Here is a 17,509-nt window from a genome sequence, read left to right as displayed (position 1 = left end):
TTGAAGGCATGTATTCTTTTATGCCCTCAATAAATACCCATGCAGATTTTGTATTGGGCCCACAGGGCTACTTTATAAATATCCATACGATGGCCTAAGTTTCTGTTCGGGCGATTCATTCAAGATTAATTTTCGTTTCGTGCTTTGTTGATGATGAGGCTTTCTGTATGTCATAGGGTCGGTTGCGGTCATATAAACCCATCATTGAGTCGGAGCATCGGCAGGTGCTCTCCTTTAAGTGTTAGAATCTGTATGGACTAGTTTAGGAATATAACACAACAATGTTTTCATGGGGAGAGGATAGTCGTAATGGCTTTGGTTTAGTGAAGGCGAATGTTTTAGATACGACAAGAACTGATATAAATTGCGTTAATTTTATACACCTGAAATCTAAAATTCAGGACCTGTCCGCAGGTAACAGTGTGGTCGCCTTTATCAGAAATAATGTGAGACAAGTGTCAGTCGCACGGATTCAAGTGGACCAAGATGGGAGAAGAATCACAGGGAAACTGAGTAGGTCTAATCTTTTTTCGAATCAATATTTATAATATATTTTCCTGAGTTGCGGAATCATATGTTTTATGTGCTTTAGAGATTGTGAACTGTAAGGAGAAGATTCGGGCTCTGAGTTGTGGAGATTCTCATGCGGTTTTACTGTCTGAAGAGGGCCGGGTTCTCTGCTTGGACAAAGACAATATTCCCAGGTGGGTTCCATTCCATAATGATACATTCATGTAGCTTACCCTCAAAAAATGTAAGCAATGCCTCAGTGTCAGTGTTTTGATTGACGTTTTAGTCACCCCCACATTCAAATAGCTAAAGTATAAAAACTATTTGTTGTTTGTCATTTAATTCAAATGAGCCAACTCTAATCTTATTCATCTGTTTGTTTTTTAATTTTTCTATCAGACCATTGGATAACCTATGTAACCGACAGGTAACTCAGGTTGCATGAGGAGACCAGCATTCAATTTCACTAACACAGGGTAAATGACCATTAACACACCACTAATAGCACAGTTTCACAATACATCTTAACCAAAACAGTCTAAAAGTTCAAAACTGTAATCCTGTACAATGTTCTCACTGTATGGTTGCTAACTTATGATTTCTGTTCAGACGGTCAGGTGTTCACGTGGGGTCAGAACACCAGCGGTCAGCTGGGTTTAGGATGGGGCGAGCCAAGCGCCATGTCCCCCAAGCCCCTGAAGTCTCTATCAGGGATCCCCCTGGTTCAGATCACTGCGGGGGGAGACCACAGCTTCGCTCTGTCCCTTTCTGTCGGCTGGGGCAAGAACACCGCCGGGCAACTGGGACTAGGGGACACAAAAAGTACAGTATACATTACACAATATATGTGTATGTTGTCTGTTGTTAAATATATTTAAATAATCAAGGTCCAGCAGTACATTATTTGAAGCAGGTGTTAGTGTTGGGCTTAAACAAAAGCCTGCACACCCAGTAGCTCTCTCAGGCTGTAGCTGGAGACCACTGATATATCTAATATGAACCACTTTTGTTGTGGTTGAAATTATGTTGAAAAAATAAACAAAAGTATAGAAATGTGCCTTTATCTGTCTAAAAACTATTTTGACCAGGATGAGATGTTGTGTCATGTTTGAGGTTGATATGTTGTATGTGTTGTGTTGTAAATAAATGATTGTAAAAAATAATATATAATAATAACAATAAAATGAACCCAATTTTCTGTAGGCAGACATGCTCCAGCTCCTGTTGATTGCCTGAATCTGAAGAAGACTGATTTAATTTTATGTGGAGGAGAACATACTGCCGTTCTGACAAAGGTTGTATATCTGTCTGACACAATAACACTTTTCCCTATTATTTGAACTAAATGTTGTTTGGACCATACAATATGTCTACATGTTATGTGTATTTATTTATATGGATGTCTCAATGTTGTAGTTTTTAGTTCCCTGGAAATTCGTATTGAAACGTCCTCATTAACGAGAGGAAAACACTGTATGATAACTGTCTGGGTGGATTTTGTTCTAGGGAGGTGTGGTGTTCACATTTGGCTCAGGCCGCTATGGACAGCTTGGACACAACTCTCTCCGAGATGAACTACGACCTAGAGTGGTGGGGCAACTCTGGGGGTTAAAGGTGACCCAGATAGCCTGTGGAAGGTAGGCTACACTTACTAGACATGATCTGGATTTGACCAAATATTTTGACAGTACACAAATTGTGATGTAGGATCTGTTTGGTTATGTTCATCTTAGCATAAGACCTTTTTAGAATTCATTGTTGATTTGAGAAATGTTTTCTCTGTCCGTTTGCCACATTAGACACCACACATTAGAATTTGTGGGGCCATCTAATGAGATCTACTCATTTGGGCGCGGAGAGCAAGGGCAGCTGGGAGATGGAGTAAAGATTGATCAGTCTGTGCCCCTCCCAGTACAACTGCCAGGTAAAACATTCATTTATTTCAATACTCAACTAAAATAACATGAAGTAAACATGAAATAACATTAACTCGATCATTAACTATTTTTGTCAACATTTCAGACCAGATTGATGACCAGAAAATGTAACACATTTTTGCTGGAGGAAACCATTCCTTTGCATTGTGCACTCTTGGTCAGGTATGGACACAATTTGGTTTGAAACATTTAGTTAACAAAACAGAACATAGTTTGTCCTTTGTACTTAACATTGCTGTGATACATTGCATCACATTGTCATCTTCACAGGAGTCTGAAGATAGGTCAAACAATCTCAGGTCAAGTGTGGGCAAAGTGACACAACAAGCATTAGATGAAGAAATCATTGACAAATGGATCTCAGAATGTGATTCAAAATCATGGAAAAAAGTACAGAAGTAAGTATGATTACATTTTTACATTTTAGTCATTTAGCTGACGCTCTTATCCAGAGCGACTTACAGTTAGTGAGTGCATACATTTTTCATTTGATATAAGTAACTATCATTTATTGTTGTTGCTGTTTCCTTGTTTTGTTTATGTACGGTCACATACTGAACTGAATAATTACTCAAACTTGTATTTGCAGGGAAATCAAAAAAATGTTTTCTTCTGCGTCATGTTTAAATGGGAGCTTTCTTGATAAAAGGTAACAGTTTTTAATATTGGTTCAAATACATGATTGACTTATGTTTGAAATATTACATTATCAAAGAATACTGGTTTAAATATGGCATAGATATTGACAATTATTTATTGGTTTTATTAGTTGTGACAAACATTACCAAACCTCACCAAAACAGTCTGGCCTGGATTTGTCACTCGTCCAAGGCGCATTCCGGAAGCTGGCAAAAAAGGACAAAGTTTTGACTGAGGTATTTTGTGAATACATTTATGAATTGATATGTAATCGTATTCCTATTCCTATGTATTCTGACATGTGTCTTTGATTGCACATTGAATTGCTGAAATACTTCTAAATTGTTGTTATTATCATTTGAATGAGGGGCGATTCACACACCTCTTTCATTGCACTAGGTTGAAGCTGTTGTCCAGCACGCACTACTTCCCTCCCTGTATGAGGAGCCGATTGGAGTGGAGAGCTTGAGGGTCTACCTGGTTCTCCCTGAGCTCCTGAGGGTCCTTCACAAACGGCACAGAAGGACAGATCTCACTGAAGCCCTTGCTGCTGCTATCCTCAGACTGCACCCCGACAAGCTGCAGGTCCTTGGTAATGTTGCCGTCCATTTAAAATGTTTCACCCCAAATTAAACTAATCAACAATAACATGGTCGTAAATCTGTTTGTGCTGTAACCAACTTATTTTGTCCTTGTTCATTCGCTGTCTGGCAGATTTAGACTAGGCAAAATTTACAAAACCAGTGATTATTTGAATCGAGTGTGGTAGTGCTGGGCTAAAACAAAATGTGTGCACTTTGGGGGTACCCCTGGAATGATTGTGAAGTAGAGCAAATTCTATGCCCCCACAAAATGGTTTGATCATGTAATCTGTGTGTTATCATGTCCTGTAGGTGACTGCTGGTCCTCATTGAAGCCCTCTGTCATGACCAAGCACATTGGGATGTGGAAGAAGGCCCTGTCGGTGATTCTGACAAGTGAACATATTCTACACACCCGTGACCATGGGGTCAAACACCTGCTCCATGTCCTCGGCCATCTCCACAGAGTCAGTGTCCATGCTTCTCTGCTCGTACTGTCAATCCATTTATAAAGCTGTTTTCCCATTTTGACCAGTCATCTTCTGGGACCAATCTGGTGCCAGGGTGCCAGTTATTTCAATGCAACCTATTTAGAATCGATGAGACCATAACTGAGATTTGATTAAATAATATTTTGCTGACACATATGGAAAATATTTAGCTAATACTTGCTAATAAATAAATATTGTCAAAATGTGTAGTGGCTTCCTTTCCTCTTTACCATAGCCACTGCCCTAGCCTGAAGCGGGGTTGTTTCGGACGCATACAGTCCACACTCAACGTTTCCAAACGGCCAAACATTCAATGAGATCCAGGGATATAGTGCAACAGAAAATGTTTATTCTTCTTATCTAACAAAAAGGTATTCTCCAATCAACTTAAAGCAGAGATTACTTGAAATGCAAATACATAATATAATATGACCTGTCTGTCTGTATTTCTGTATGTCTATATAGTCAAAAAACTATACCGCTCCCGCATCTAGCAAGGACTCCTCCCCCCGAAGGCCCAACTTCCTGCCTTTATACTAACACAATTAACACAGTACAATGAATGGGCAAGAGGGGGGGCCAAAAACTGAGTTACACTAATAACAAATGAATATATCTCAATCCGGTAAATAAATCATAAAGGTACGTACCTAATATTTCATCATATACATTAATATTTAATATATTTACACAAATGTACATGGAGCTCAGTATGTTCAGTCTTTTATACAAAATATGCCCAAATCGGCTCTAACATACCGGCCCCTAATTGTTGACTGCACTGAATGCACAACAATTACTTAATATTCAAACGTAGAGCCAATACAAAAACATTCTATACCAGAGCACCATTACAGTTCATAGCTATATACAAATATACAAGGTGCCATATAGGAAAATAGTCCATAGATCTCAGTCTGAGTTGAAGTGTAAAGGTGTTCAACTTCCAAAAAATGTCAAGAGTTTGACGTCCACAAAATGTATGACATCAAAGAATGTAAGAGTACGACATCAACGAATCAGAGGTGCACGTGATTCAAAGATGGAGCACTGTGTGTGTGTGTGTGTGTGTGTGTGTGTCTCACTTCGTCGCCTCAAGGAGCAGACAGAGTTTATTGATAGGTCTCTGTAGGATATTGGTCTTAGTCTTAACCATGACGCTCCGGACAAGACCTTTGGCCCCTGGCAAAGCCTTCACCACACGCCCCATTAGCCAAGAGTTCCTTGGGGCGGTGTCATCGACGATGACCACAAGGTCACCAGGACTGAAGTTTCTCTTAGTTTTGTTCCACTTGTTCCGCTCCTGCATAAGTGGAAGATACTCCCTGATCCATCTCTTCCAGAAGAGGTCAGTGATATATTGTACTTGCTTCCATCTCCTTCGTGAGTATAGGTCACTTCTCTGGAATAGTCCTGGTGGCAGGACTGGCTTTGCTTTCAGATGAAGCAGATGGTTCGGAGTCAGGGGTTCTAGATCGTTAGGGTCATTTGTTACAGTAGTGATTGGTCTGTCGTTCATAATCGCCTCAACTTCACACAAGGCTGTCTGCAAAGCCTCATCATCCAGTACTTGCTCTTTAAGGACTGAATAGAGGATCTTTTTCACCAGTCGGATCAACCTCTCCCATACCCCCCCATGGTGGGCTCCAGAGGGAGGGTTGAATGACCATGTCACTCCTTCCTTCAGTAATTTATTTTGAATATTGTTGTGATCCAGCTCTTTCAGAGCTTCTCCTAGCTCTCTGTGTGTTCCGACAAAGTTGGTGCCATTGTCTGTTCTGATACTTGTTACTGGGCCCCTTCGACAGATGAACCTGCGCAGGGCATTGATGCAGGAATCAGTATCCAGATAACTAGCAACTTCTAGATGGACAGCTCGACTCACAAGGCAAGTAAAGATCACACCATACCGCTTCACATGAACGCGGCCTCGCTTCACCTCTATGGGGCCAAAGTAATCTATGCCCACGTGGGTGAAAGGCGGCAAATCAGGTGCTACCCGATCTTGTGGAAGGTCAGCCATCTTCTGTTCCCCAGCTCTAGCTTGCATCCGCCTGCAGAAGACACAGCTCTTAAGGATCTTCCTTGCTAAGGAGTTGGCACAGGGTATCCAATATCGCTGGCGAAGTCTAGAAAGCATGTGACCTCTCCCAGAGTGGCCAACCTGCTCATGGATGTGGAGTAAGATCAGTCTGGAGATGTAGGAGTCTTTGGGCAGGATCATAGGATTCTTTAGTTCCGTAGGCATAGCAGCTTTGCTTAACTTTCCTCCTACTCTCAGAATGCCATTGTCAACTACTGGATCAAGCTTACAGATTGAGCCGCTTCTCTTGGCACATTGTTTTCCTTTTACAACTAGTGCAATTTCTTGTTTAAAGTGCTGTCGTTGCTCAAATAGAATGATGACCTTTTCTGCTTCATCTAGGTCATCTACAGACAGACTTTCTTTTCCAAACGTCAGTTTGAGCTTGTCAATTTGTTCCTTCAGTGAGTTTGTCAGACTCTGATCTGATCCTGGATCAGTTTGGGTGAGAACTTTCCTTTTCTGGCTTAACTGTAGTAGAAGTCTCTTCAGTTTCAGCATCCAGGCAACTGCTTTCTTCAAGCTGTTCCATGTTGAATAGTACTCAATCAGTTTGCTGGTCGGACTCTTTTCTTCCACACATGTACTGTTTACGATGACGTCTTTTCTCACCTCTGGATCATCTGGAGGGATGGAGCCAAGCTCCTCGGGGACTTTCGGCCATTGTGTTTCTGTTTTCTCCAGGAATTCTGGTCCTTTGCGCCATCTCTTTGAGTTCAGGAAAGTTTCAACATGTAATCCTCTTGAGGCATCATCGGCTGGGTTGTGTTTGGAGTTCAAATACCTCCACTGTTTTGCTTTCGATAGGTCACGGATCATAGCAACCCTATTAGCCACAAAAGTATGGAATCTCTTGGTATCGTTGCGGATGTATTTTAGCACCGACTGGCTGTCCGTCCAGAAAGTTGACTCCTCAAGTTCAATCTGGAGCTCCAACCTTAACATCCTGTCCACTCGCACTGCCAATGTTGCCGCAGCAAGTTCCAGTCTGGGGATCGTCATCTGCTTGAGTGGAGTCACCCTTGATTTCCCCAGTATGAATGCGATGTGGACCTTTTCCATAACGTTTGTGAACCTAAGGTAGCTTGCCGTGCCATAACCTTGTTCACTTGCATCACCGAAGTGATGCAGCTGTGCGGTCATGATTTGACCAAAGTTCTCCGGCATCATACACCTGTTGATCTGGAATCTGGAGAGCTGGTCCAGCTCTGAGAGCCATCTCTTCCATGAAATAGAGTGTTCTTCAGGGATGACTTCGTCCCATCCACACTTTAGCTTGCAGAGCACTTGAAGAATTTGCTTTGCCTTTAATACGAATGGGGCGAGGAAACCTAATGGATCCTAAATAGAGCTGACAGTTGAGAGAATACCTCTTCTTGTAAGGGGTCTGTTCTTGACAGTGACCTGGAAGGTAAACACATCCCTTTCAATGTTCCATCGGATTCCAAGTGCTCTTTCAACAGGCAGCTTTTCTCTGTCCAGGTCCAGTTCTTTTATCTGCTTGGCTTTGTGTTCATCAGGGATAGAAGCTAGTACAGTGCGGCTGTTGCTGACCCACTTGGTCAATTTGAACCCACCTTGAGAGCACACATCCCTGAGGTTTCTTGTGAGAGCTATGGCTTGTTCTTCTGTGGCCACTGACTTGAGGCAGTCATCAACATAGAAGTTGGACTTGACTGTTTGAATTACCTCTTCATCGTACCCCTCACAGTTGTCTTCTGCAGTCTTTCGCAGTGCAAAGTTTGCACAACTTGGAGAGGATATAGCACCGAAAAGATGTACTGTCATTCTGTACTCCTCCAATCTTTTGTTAGTATCACCATCCGGCCACCATAGGAATCGCAGGAAGTCTAAGTCATCTTCATGGACACGTACTTGATGGAACATTCCTTCGATGTCTGCCATCATGGCAATGTGCTCTTGCCGAAATCTTAGCAAGACTCCTATAAGCGTGTTTGCCAGGTCAGGGCCTTGAAGGAGTTCACTGTTAAGAGATGTACCTTTATAGGATGATGAACAGTCAAACACCACTCGTATCGTTCCTTTGCGCTTATGGTGAACGCCATGGTGTGGTATGTACCATACCTTGCCTTTCTCTCTGAGGAGCTGTTCTTGTGGTACCTTCTCGGCGTAACCTTTTGTTATCATCTCTTCCATGAAGCCTTTGTACTCTGCAGCGTAACCTTTGTCCTTCTTGAACTTCCTGATAATATTTAGAGCCCGCTGCTTTGCCATGTCGCGGTTGTTTGGCAGGACTACATCTTTGTTGCGAAAGGGCAACGGTAAGTAGTAGTGATGGTCTTTGAGGGTTATGGAGCTTGATACTATCTCCATAAACCTACGATCCTCAGCTGACATCTCACTTTTCTCTTCATACTCTCTCTCAGGGAAGTCATGGTTGTACTGATTTACAAGAAGAACCCCCAGGTCGGCCATTGAGATACGATTGGCCATCACCGTAGGACGCCCGGATTCTTCTGCCATGGTACAACTGTTGAGAGGACCATTCATCACCCATCCAAAGAGGGTTTTCACTGCATACGGTCCGTTGCCTTGGCTATTTATGATTTGCCAGGGTTCCATTGCCTTTGGAGCATTTACGCCAATCAGAAGTTCGACGTCAGCATCAATCTCCTTCAACTGAACCTCTTTCAGGTATGGCCACCTTTTGAGCTCTTTCTGAGTGGGAATGTTCTCTCTTGTCACTGGGATCTTATGTTGGGTGTAGACCTTTGGTAATGCAAGAAATGTGTCGCCTTCCACATTGCCAATCTCTAATCCAGATATCTCAAAGCTCTTGGTAGGACTCTCCTGCCCCATTGTGCGTAGCAGAATTTCAGTCGCACTGCCTTTAGCTTGCAACTGCCTCATGAGTCTCTCCGTACAAAATGTTGCTGAGCTACCAGAATCGAGAAACGCATAGGTTAACACAGACTTGCTTCCATTTGCCACCTTTACTTGAACTGGCACAATTGCAAGTGCACAATCTGTACCGGCCCCGGTATCTTCACCAGCTTCCAGTGAAACAAGAGCACTGCTGACAGTCTCCTCCCGCTTTACTGCTACATCACTCATATCTGCCTTTTGAGATCTAAATCTCTCTCTTCCTTCAATGTGCAGGATAGTGGGGTGCTTTCTTTGACAGCTCTGACAGGTCATCCTTCTTTTACATTCTCTGCTTAAGTGTCCTCTCATCAAACAGCCAAAACAAAGGCCTTTTGATCTCAGAAACTCAACCTTGAATTCATGTGGCTGTGCCTTCACCTGTTGGCAGTCGACCAATAAATGCGCACCAGCACAAAATATACATGAGATACTGGGAGCATCAGAAGGGTAGGTGCCTGGTCTTTTTACTTTGAATGTTTGTTCTTTTAAAGGTTTTTCAGAGTCACAATCTGCCACTACAGCTACTGTAGTGGCAAAGCTGCTTCCCCTACTCTTGGACTTGAACTGCTGTTTAAAGTCAGCTTCTGTTTTGGGTTTTAAAAACCTTTTGTTGTACAGGGGATCTTGAATATCTCCATACAACGGATCCTGCAGTATTTTGGCCTGTTTTTCCATGAACGTTACCAGGTCACTGAACTGGGCCCTCAGGTGACTTCTCTCTAAAATATCACATGCCATAGACCTCCATTTTTCCCTTAGTTTATAGGGAAGTTTTGACATGATCAGCTTTATGTTGGAGGGAAGATTAAGCTCTTCCATGTTCTGTAGGTCTTGCATAGCGTTACAGCAACCTCTTAGATAGAGTGCATAACCACCCAGTCCCTTTCCATCATCGGGTTTGATGTTTGTCCAGTTCCAAGCCTTTTCCATGTAAGCAGTGGTGACTTTGATTTCATTGCCAAAGTGTTCCTTTAACAACCTCTTAGCTACTGCATAGCCTCTTCTGGCTTCCATATGCAGACAACTACGGACCAGATCCTTGGGCTGACCAGAGGTGTATTGTTCCAGGTAATAGAGCCTATCCTGGTGACTGCTTGTCTTATCTTCTATACCATGCTCAAATGCACGCATGAATGGCCTAAAGTTTAGAGGATCACCGTCAAACATAGGTATCTCCCTAACAGGGAGTGTGGCTTGTTTGTGCTGTAGTACAAGGAGGTCAGCAATTTCATTCTGCCTTTGCATGACAGTAGAGAGGTTATCATGGCTGGTATCATGGCTGATACCCGCAGTGTTGATTCTGTGTCGATTGCTAGACCTTGCTGTTGGCTGCTGAAGAGTGTGGTTTACGACTGTTTTCGGAATAGGGTTTGATGGCTTTGTGGTCGGTTGTTGTAAAACTCTTTGTAGTGGGGTCTTTGGAACTGCACCTAATGCAGCAAACTCAACAGGTGATGGTTCAGGTTCCACATAGACCTCTGGTTCCTGTTTCTCAAAATAAGAGTTCATTCCATCTTCTTGGCTTAGTAAATGGGCTGCCACAGAATGGGATTGAGAAGTTGACTCGGTACTCTCCAGGACCTTCAGTTTGGCATTATATGCTGCTATGTCCGTTTCCAGTGCCATTTTTTCCATCCTAACATTCAGTTGAGCTTTCTCCAGTTCCAATGCATGCTTGTCTTGTAATGATGCTTGGCGAGCTAGTAGAGCTGCTCGTTCTGCCTCGGCTTTAAGGCGTTCAGAGGACACTGAGGAAGCAGTCTTAGAATACTTAGTTTTACTTGATATTTTTGACACATTGGAAATGCTGTCATGTGGTTCAATGAGCATTTGTGGCTCAACTTCAGCCTTTTTCCATATTTCCACCTCTTTCAGGAAATGTTCATAAGTTCTCATTCTTGGTTGATAGTAGTTAATGCTCTCCTGTTCCTGTTCCTCATCTGTGACCAGCTCTAGCACAGATTCATGAGCCTTCTTAAAGTCATTGAGCACAGCATCAAATGCTTCAAGACTCTCATTCACAGTTGCAATGTTTCCTCCATCAACAAGAAGGACTTTTATTTCATTCATTTTGCGTGTACACACTCCAAGTTTGCCTCTCCGGGCTGCATAGAGTGAATTTAGATGCTCCTCTGCCCTCTCCAGTGGAGTCTTATTTGGGATTTCCTCCTCCATCATTCACTTTTAGTTCACTCAATTTACAATGACACGGTTGTTGGTTTGATTGTTAAACGTAATGCCCCTTTAGACCTCCTTTAATCTTTAAAAACACAGTCATCCATTTCAGCATATTGACCCATTTTGAATTGCACATGTGCAAGTTTGGCATTTTAGATGCGTTTTAAACATTTCATCCCGTTGAGGTTTTGTCCCTTTAATGAAGTTTTAACACGCAGTATCTTTAGATCCTTAAGTTGCATTCGTTGCGTTGATGGATTGCATTTCCACGTTAGGCCAAATATTAGATATATGATTAGGCTACATTGTGCATAGGATCTGTGTTTCCCAAACTTAAACTTCTTAATTGTTTTCACAGCGCTGTATTTTGAATTCCATTCCCAAGTTTATCAAACATTCCAATTATAAGCACATTTGCGCTTCCATAATATGCATGATCAAACGATCGCCTTGAACAGGGCAGCTCATTCATTCGCAGTGGTTACTCACGGCTGGCGAAATCTAGGAGTTCAAATCCTTCCAAGCGAGCTGTCCTTATGGTCCGAATGCAATTACAAATAGAACAAAATCCAGCGTGTGTCCGAACCGGAGATTTCCTTCCGGTAGTAATCCTTCACGGAGTTTTTTGACTTGAATGTAGTGGCTTCCTTTCCTCTTTACCATAGCCACTGCCCTAGCCTGAAGCGGGGTTGTTTCGGACGCATACAGTCCACACTCAACGTTTCCAAACGGCCAAACATTCAATGAGATCCAGGGATATAGTGCAACAGAAAATGTTTATTCTTCTTATCTAACAAAAAGGTATTCTCCAATCAACTTAAAGCAGAGATTACTTGAAATGCAAATACATAATATAATATGACCTGTCTGTCTGTATTTCTGTATGTCTATATGGTCAAAAAACTATACCGCTCCCGCATCTAGCAAGGACTCCTCCCCCCGAAGGCCCAACTTCCTGCCTTTATACTAACACAATTAACACAGTACAATGAATGGGCAAGAGGGGGGGCCAAAAACTGAGTTACACTAATAACAAATGAATATATCTCAATCCGGTAAATAAATCATAAAGGTACGTACCTAATATTTCATCATATACATTAATATTTAATATATTTACACAAATGTACATGGAGCTCAGTATGTTCAGTCTTTTATACAAAATATGCCCAAATCGGCTCTAACAAAATGTATTTTACTTTTCTATATTATTTCAAAGGCAAACCAAAAATCTGGAGAGACCCAGACAGTTCCAGACAGTACCTTTTGTATGGAGGAGGTTCACTTCAATCCCATATTTCTAGCGGAGGATGTAAAGCTTTGGCGTTTATGGTCAAAGCAGGTAAGAAAAGTTATTTTGTCTCAGTCACTGATTGCTAAACATGCTAGTTGCTGTCAGTCTTGAGGTGTTTTGATGTTTGTTGTTTGGGTCTTAGAAAGTGTCATAGGCTGCATCTCAATAGAGGCTTTAAGATTTCCTCTACCTGAAATGATCTGGAAAGAGAGAGTAAAGGAAACATTTTGTTTTCCTACTAGAGAATCTTTCTCACCTTCTTAAGTTGCAGTGCAGATTAACACAATTAGACACAGGAGCTCCTTAATTGAGATGCATTGTAAATATTTATATTTTTACACCACTTTCAGGATGTGGATCAGACACCTGCCATCTTTTGTCATTACCCATTGTTGATGAATCTGCAGAGCAAGATAAACGTTTTTAACATCAAAGCCGTACTCACACAGGTAATGACACTTGCGTCTCAATATATAGTATTATAATATACAGCAGATACTATAAATCAGGGGTGGGTAAACTCCCTACTAGAGACTAACTGACTGTGTATGCAATATTTTGCTCTTGCCCTGCTCTAACACACCTGGTTCTACTAATCAGCTGCTCACCAGGACCTTGATTAGCTGAATCAGGTGTGTTAGAACAGGGCTGGGGCAAAAGCCTGCATTCCAAGTAGCTCTAGAATGTTGACCATCACTACTGAAGAAACCAACCATATTTCTGAACCTTTTTGATGGGAGAAACTGGTTGAAATGAATACCTTTTTTGTACTAGAAAAGCACTAACTGAAGACTTAATATTGTACTGTATGCATTGCAGAGTCCCCCTAACAATCGCCAAAGGACTGGCATGTGGCCTTTTAACATGTTCCCCGTGGCGGCCCCTGCTGCGTCCTTTGAGCTGAGGCTGAAGCGAGCATCACTCATCGAAGACACTTTCCAACAACTAAGTGTAGCATGTCCCAGTACCTTCAAGAGGCCCCTTGTGGTAAATCCATATTGTTACATTTAGGAATGATAGCTTTCCAATGACGAGACAATGTTTTGAACAGAGAAGGGCTATGCCAAAATGTAGTGCTTACCTCTCTCAGGTGTATTTCGACGAGGATGCGAAGTTAACAGACGTCTACAAAAGGGACTTCTTCCTCCATTTGTTTAAAAAGCTGTTGGTACCTGGGATGTCTGGGATGTTCATGTACAACGACAACAAGACGCTAGCCTGGTTCCTTGCAAAGGTAAGGTACGTTTAGGGAAATCACACATGGATTATGAGGTTTTCCGCACCTCACCACATTATTTTATTTCTACATCGATAATCATTGTATTTTCAAATAGCTTCAAATGTGCTGGTAGTGAAACACTAATGATATGTTCCTAGAGAGGAACTACTACAGTATTACTACTGTATTACTAGCCTACTACTGTATTCTAGAAACCACAGTACCTTCTCTTTAATGTATTTTAAGCTATCAGGTTATCAATGGCGTGCAGTGGGGGAAAAAAGTATTTAGTCAGCCACCAATTGTGCAAGTTCTCCCACTTAAAAAGATGAGAGAGGCCTGTAATTTTCATCATAGGTACACGTCAACTATGACAGACAAATTGAGGAAAAAAATTCCAGAAAATCATATTGTAGGATTTTTAATGAATTTATTTGCAAATTATGGTGGAAAATAAGTATTTGGTCACCTACAAACAAGCAAGATTTCTGGCTCTCACAGACCTGTAACTTCTTCTTTAAGAGGCTCCTCTGTCCTCCACTCGTTACCTGTATTAATGGCACCTGTTTGAACTTGTTATCAGTATAAAAGACACCTCTCCACAACCTCAAACAGTCACACTCCAAACTCCACTATGGCCAAGACCAAAGCGCTGTCAAAGGACACCAGAAACAAAATTGTAGACCTGCACCAGGCTGGGAAGACTGAATCTGCAATAGGTAAACAGCTTGGTTTGAAGAAATCAACTGTGGGAGCAATTATTAGGAAATGGAAGACATACAAGACCACTGATAATCTCCCTCGATCTGGGGCTCCACGCAAGATCTCACCCCGTGGGGTCAAAATGATCACAAGAACGGTGAGCAAAAATCCCAGAACCACACGGGGGGACCTAGTGAATGACCTGCAGAGAGCTGGGACCAAAGTAACAAAGCCTACCATCAGTAACACACTACGCTGCCAGGGACTCAAATCCTGCAGTTCCAGACGTGTCCCCCTGCTTAAGCCAGTACATTTCCAGGCCCGTCTGAAGTTTGGTAGAGTGCATTTGGATGATCCAGAAGAGGATTGGGAGAATGTCATATGGTCAGATGAAACCAAAATAGAACTTTTTGGTAAAAACTCAACTCGTCGTGTTTGGAGGACAAAGAATGCTGAGTTGCATCCAAAGAACACCATACCTACTGTGAAGCATGGGGGTGGAAACATCATGCTTTGGGGCTGTTTTTCTGCAAAGGGACCAGGACGACTGATCCGTGTAAAGGAAAGAATGAATGGGGCCATGTATCGTGAGATTTTGAGTGAAAACCTCCTTCCATCAGCAAGGGCATTGAAGATGAAACGTGGCTGGATCTTTCAGCATGACAATGATCCCAAACACACCGCCCGGGCAACAAAGGAGTGGCTTCGTAAGAAGCATTTCAAGGTCCTGGAGTGGCCTAGCCAGTCTCCAGATCTCAACCCCATAGAAAATCTTTGGAGGGAGTTGAAAGTCTGTGTTGCCCAGCGACAGCCCCAAAACATCACTGCTCTAGAGGAGATCTGCATGGAGGAATGTGTGAAAACCTTCTGAAGACTTACAGAAAACGTTTGACCTGTGTCATTGCCAACAAAGGGTATATAACAAAGTATTGAGAAACTTTTGTTATTGACCAAATACTTATTTTCCACCATAATTTGCAAATAAATTCATAAGAAATCCTACAATGTGATTTTCTGGAAAATAATTCTCATTTTGTCTGTCATAGTTGACGTGTACCTATGATGAAAATTACAGGCCTCTCTCATCTTTTTAAGTGGGAGAACTTGCACAATTGGTGGCTGACTAAATACTTTTTTCCCCCACTGTATTTCTTGTCTCTTGTCCAACCCATCCTCACTAACAGCCTAGAGTAGAGGAGAAGCGTTATTTCCTGTTTGGGGTTCTGTGTGGGATGGCCCTGTACAACAACAACATGGTGCACCTCCCCTTCCCCATGGCCTTCTTCAAGAAGCTGGTGAACATCAAGCCCTCTTTAGAGGACCTGAGAGAGTTTAGCCCCATTGAAGCAGGGTAAGTTCATACCATAATATATTGTTATCCCTTTGTCAGTAATGTATTACGGTACAGGCAGTTGTGTTTGTTATAAGGACACCAAGGACAGACTAAGAAATTGCATCTCAGGGGCAGGGCACTTGCTCTGTGTGGATAAGCAATTATTAATTATTTGGATAAATTGTTTTTTATTGATTAATGCATCATGATTTATTGATTGCCGATTTATAATTGTCACATCTATTGTCACATATTATTTTCAATGCTTTTGAAGGAGTTTGCAGTACATCTTGGATTACCCTGATGATGATGTCGAAAACATGGACATTACTTTCTCAGTATGTATTGCTTTCAAACAGTTTGATCGATGAACAAATAAAATGTAACATAATACAGATGTAGGATCTTAATTTGATCACTCTTTTGTTGCTGACAATTTTCCCGCACAGCAGGAAATGCAAAGTTGTAGTGTATTCAAGGTTTTAAAAGGCTTCTAAAGTTAGTAATTTCCACTTTAAAATGACAAAATTGATTTGCCCTTACGAAAAATTTATCAACCCCTACAAAAAATGTCCATTAATGATAATACCAGGGGCGGTGTGTTCATTAGGGCGATATGGGCGACGCACTGCCAAATGGGAAAAGGAAGGGATTTTTTTTCTAATCAATTATATCACGGCAACAGTAGTTATCAGTGTTCTAATCTAGATGTCTGATCTGCCACTAAATGTCCAATCAGGCTAAAGTCGTGCTTCAAATGTCCCCGCCCGTTTTGGGGCGATTTCAGTCAGGTTGAAAATCGCCCAGAAGTCTCTCATAGCCTCTAATGTAAAATCAATTTTTTTCAAATATCAGAGCTTTCAATACAATCTCTATGGGTTTCTGAGGGCTTGCACTTACGCGCTTTCGTCATACGTAACATAACCATGAACGTAACTAAGAAAAGAGCGGGTAGCCTCATCAATCAATTCACTACTACTGTCAAAATGGCTAGCCTTCAGTGCAACTCGATTGTCTCTTTGAAAGAAGTTCCTTTTTGTCGGCGAACAAATCAAGATAAATTGGCAACGAAACAATTAGGACCTCCCAGACCAAATTTAATAATTCAACAGGTTTCTACTAAGCAGAGTCGTGAACACTGTCTACGAGAATCGAGACGACCTCATAGAATGTTTTGAAGCCATTCGAACGGGTTCATTGGGTTCATTTGACCAGCCCACCGTGAGAGAGGCATCTGGCTACGTGAGGATGCTACATGATGAAGATTTTATTTTTTTCCTGCGGCTTTTTCACAAAATCATGCCCCACGTCGACATTCTGTACCAGAAGCTACAGAAGAAGGACATCGATGCTGTCTTTATCAAACGTGCCCTCGACAGCTTCACAAGCAGTGTGCAGGCCATAAGGTAAGATTAAACAATATCATTCGATCTTTCTCAAAGCAGAGCTTAATTTGAAAATGTATGCATGAAAGGAGACTGCATTTGTGTTCATTATATATGGCCAGTGGTGTAATCTAGCTTATTTTATATACTATGTGTACTGTACAGTGGTGCTCATAAGTGTATGAACACATTCTAAAGTTGACTAAAAAGAGGAATAAAAAAATAAAAAAATCATCTTTTGGAAATTGATCTTAATGACTTAATTAAAAAA

At 41.8% G+C, this 17,509-nt stretch overlaps 1 pseudogene across 1 annotated transcript; it reads left to right on the top strand.

The window, feature by feature from the left end:
* Window positions 1-281: 281 nt before the first annotated feature.
* LOC311124221 (putative E3 ubiquitin-protein ligase HERC3) lies at window positions 282-16,224 on the top strand (annotated as a pseudogene). The gene is made up of 19 exons: window positions 282-513; window positions 593-704; window positions 910-986; window positions 1,120-1,332; window positions 1,714-1,805; window positions 2,017-2,147; window positions 2,310-2,434; window positions 2,533-2,609; window positions 2,718-2,845; window positions 3,037-3,096; window positions 3,217-3,322; window positions 3,486-3,678; window positions 3,980-4,134; window positions 12,525-12,647; window positions 12,950-13,048; window positions 13,419-13,586; window positions 13,690-13,833; window positions 15,705-15,871; window positions 16,128-16,224. The product of its transcript is annotated as a putative E3 ubiquitin-protein ligase HERC3 (transcript).
* Window positions 16,225-17,509: the final 1,285 nt, after the last annotated feature.

This window comes from Coregonus lavaretus (assembly GCF_964263955.1).
Source record: "Coregonus lavaretus genome assembly, contig: HAP1_SCAFFOLD_1330, whole genome shotgun sequence".
Classification (NCBI taxonomy): Eukaryota; Metazoa; Chordata; class Actinopteri; order Salmoniformes; family Salmonidae; genus Coregonus; species Coregonus lavaretus.
The sequence above is the reverse complement of the archived record's forward strand: the minus strand, read 5'-3'. Positions and strand labels throughout refer to the sequence as shown.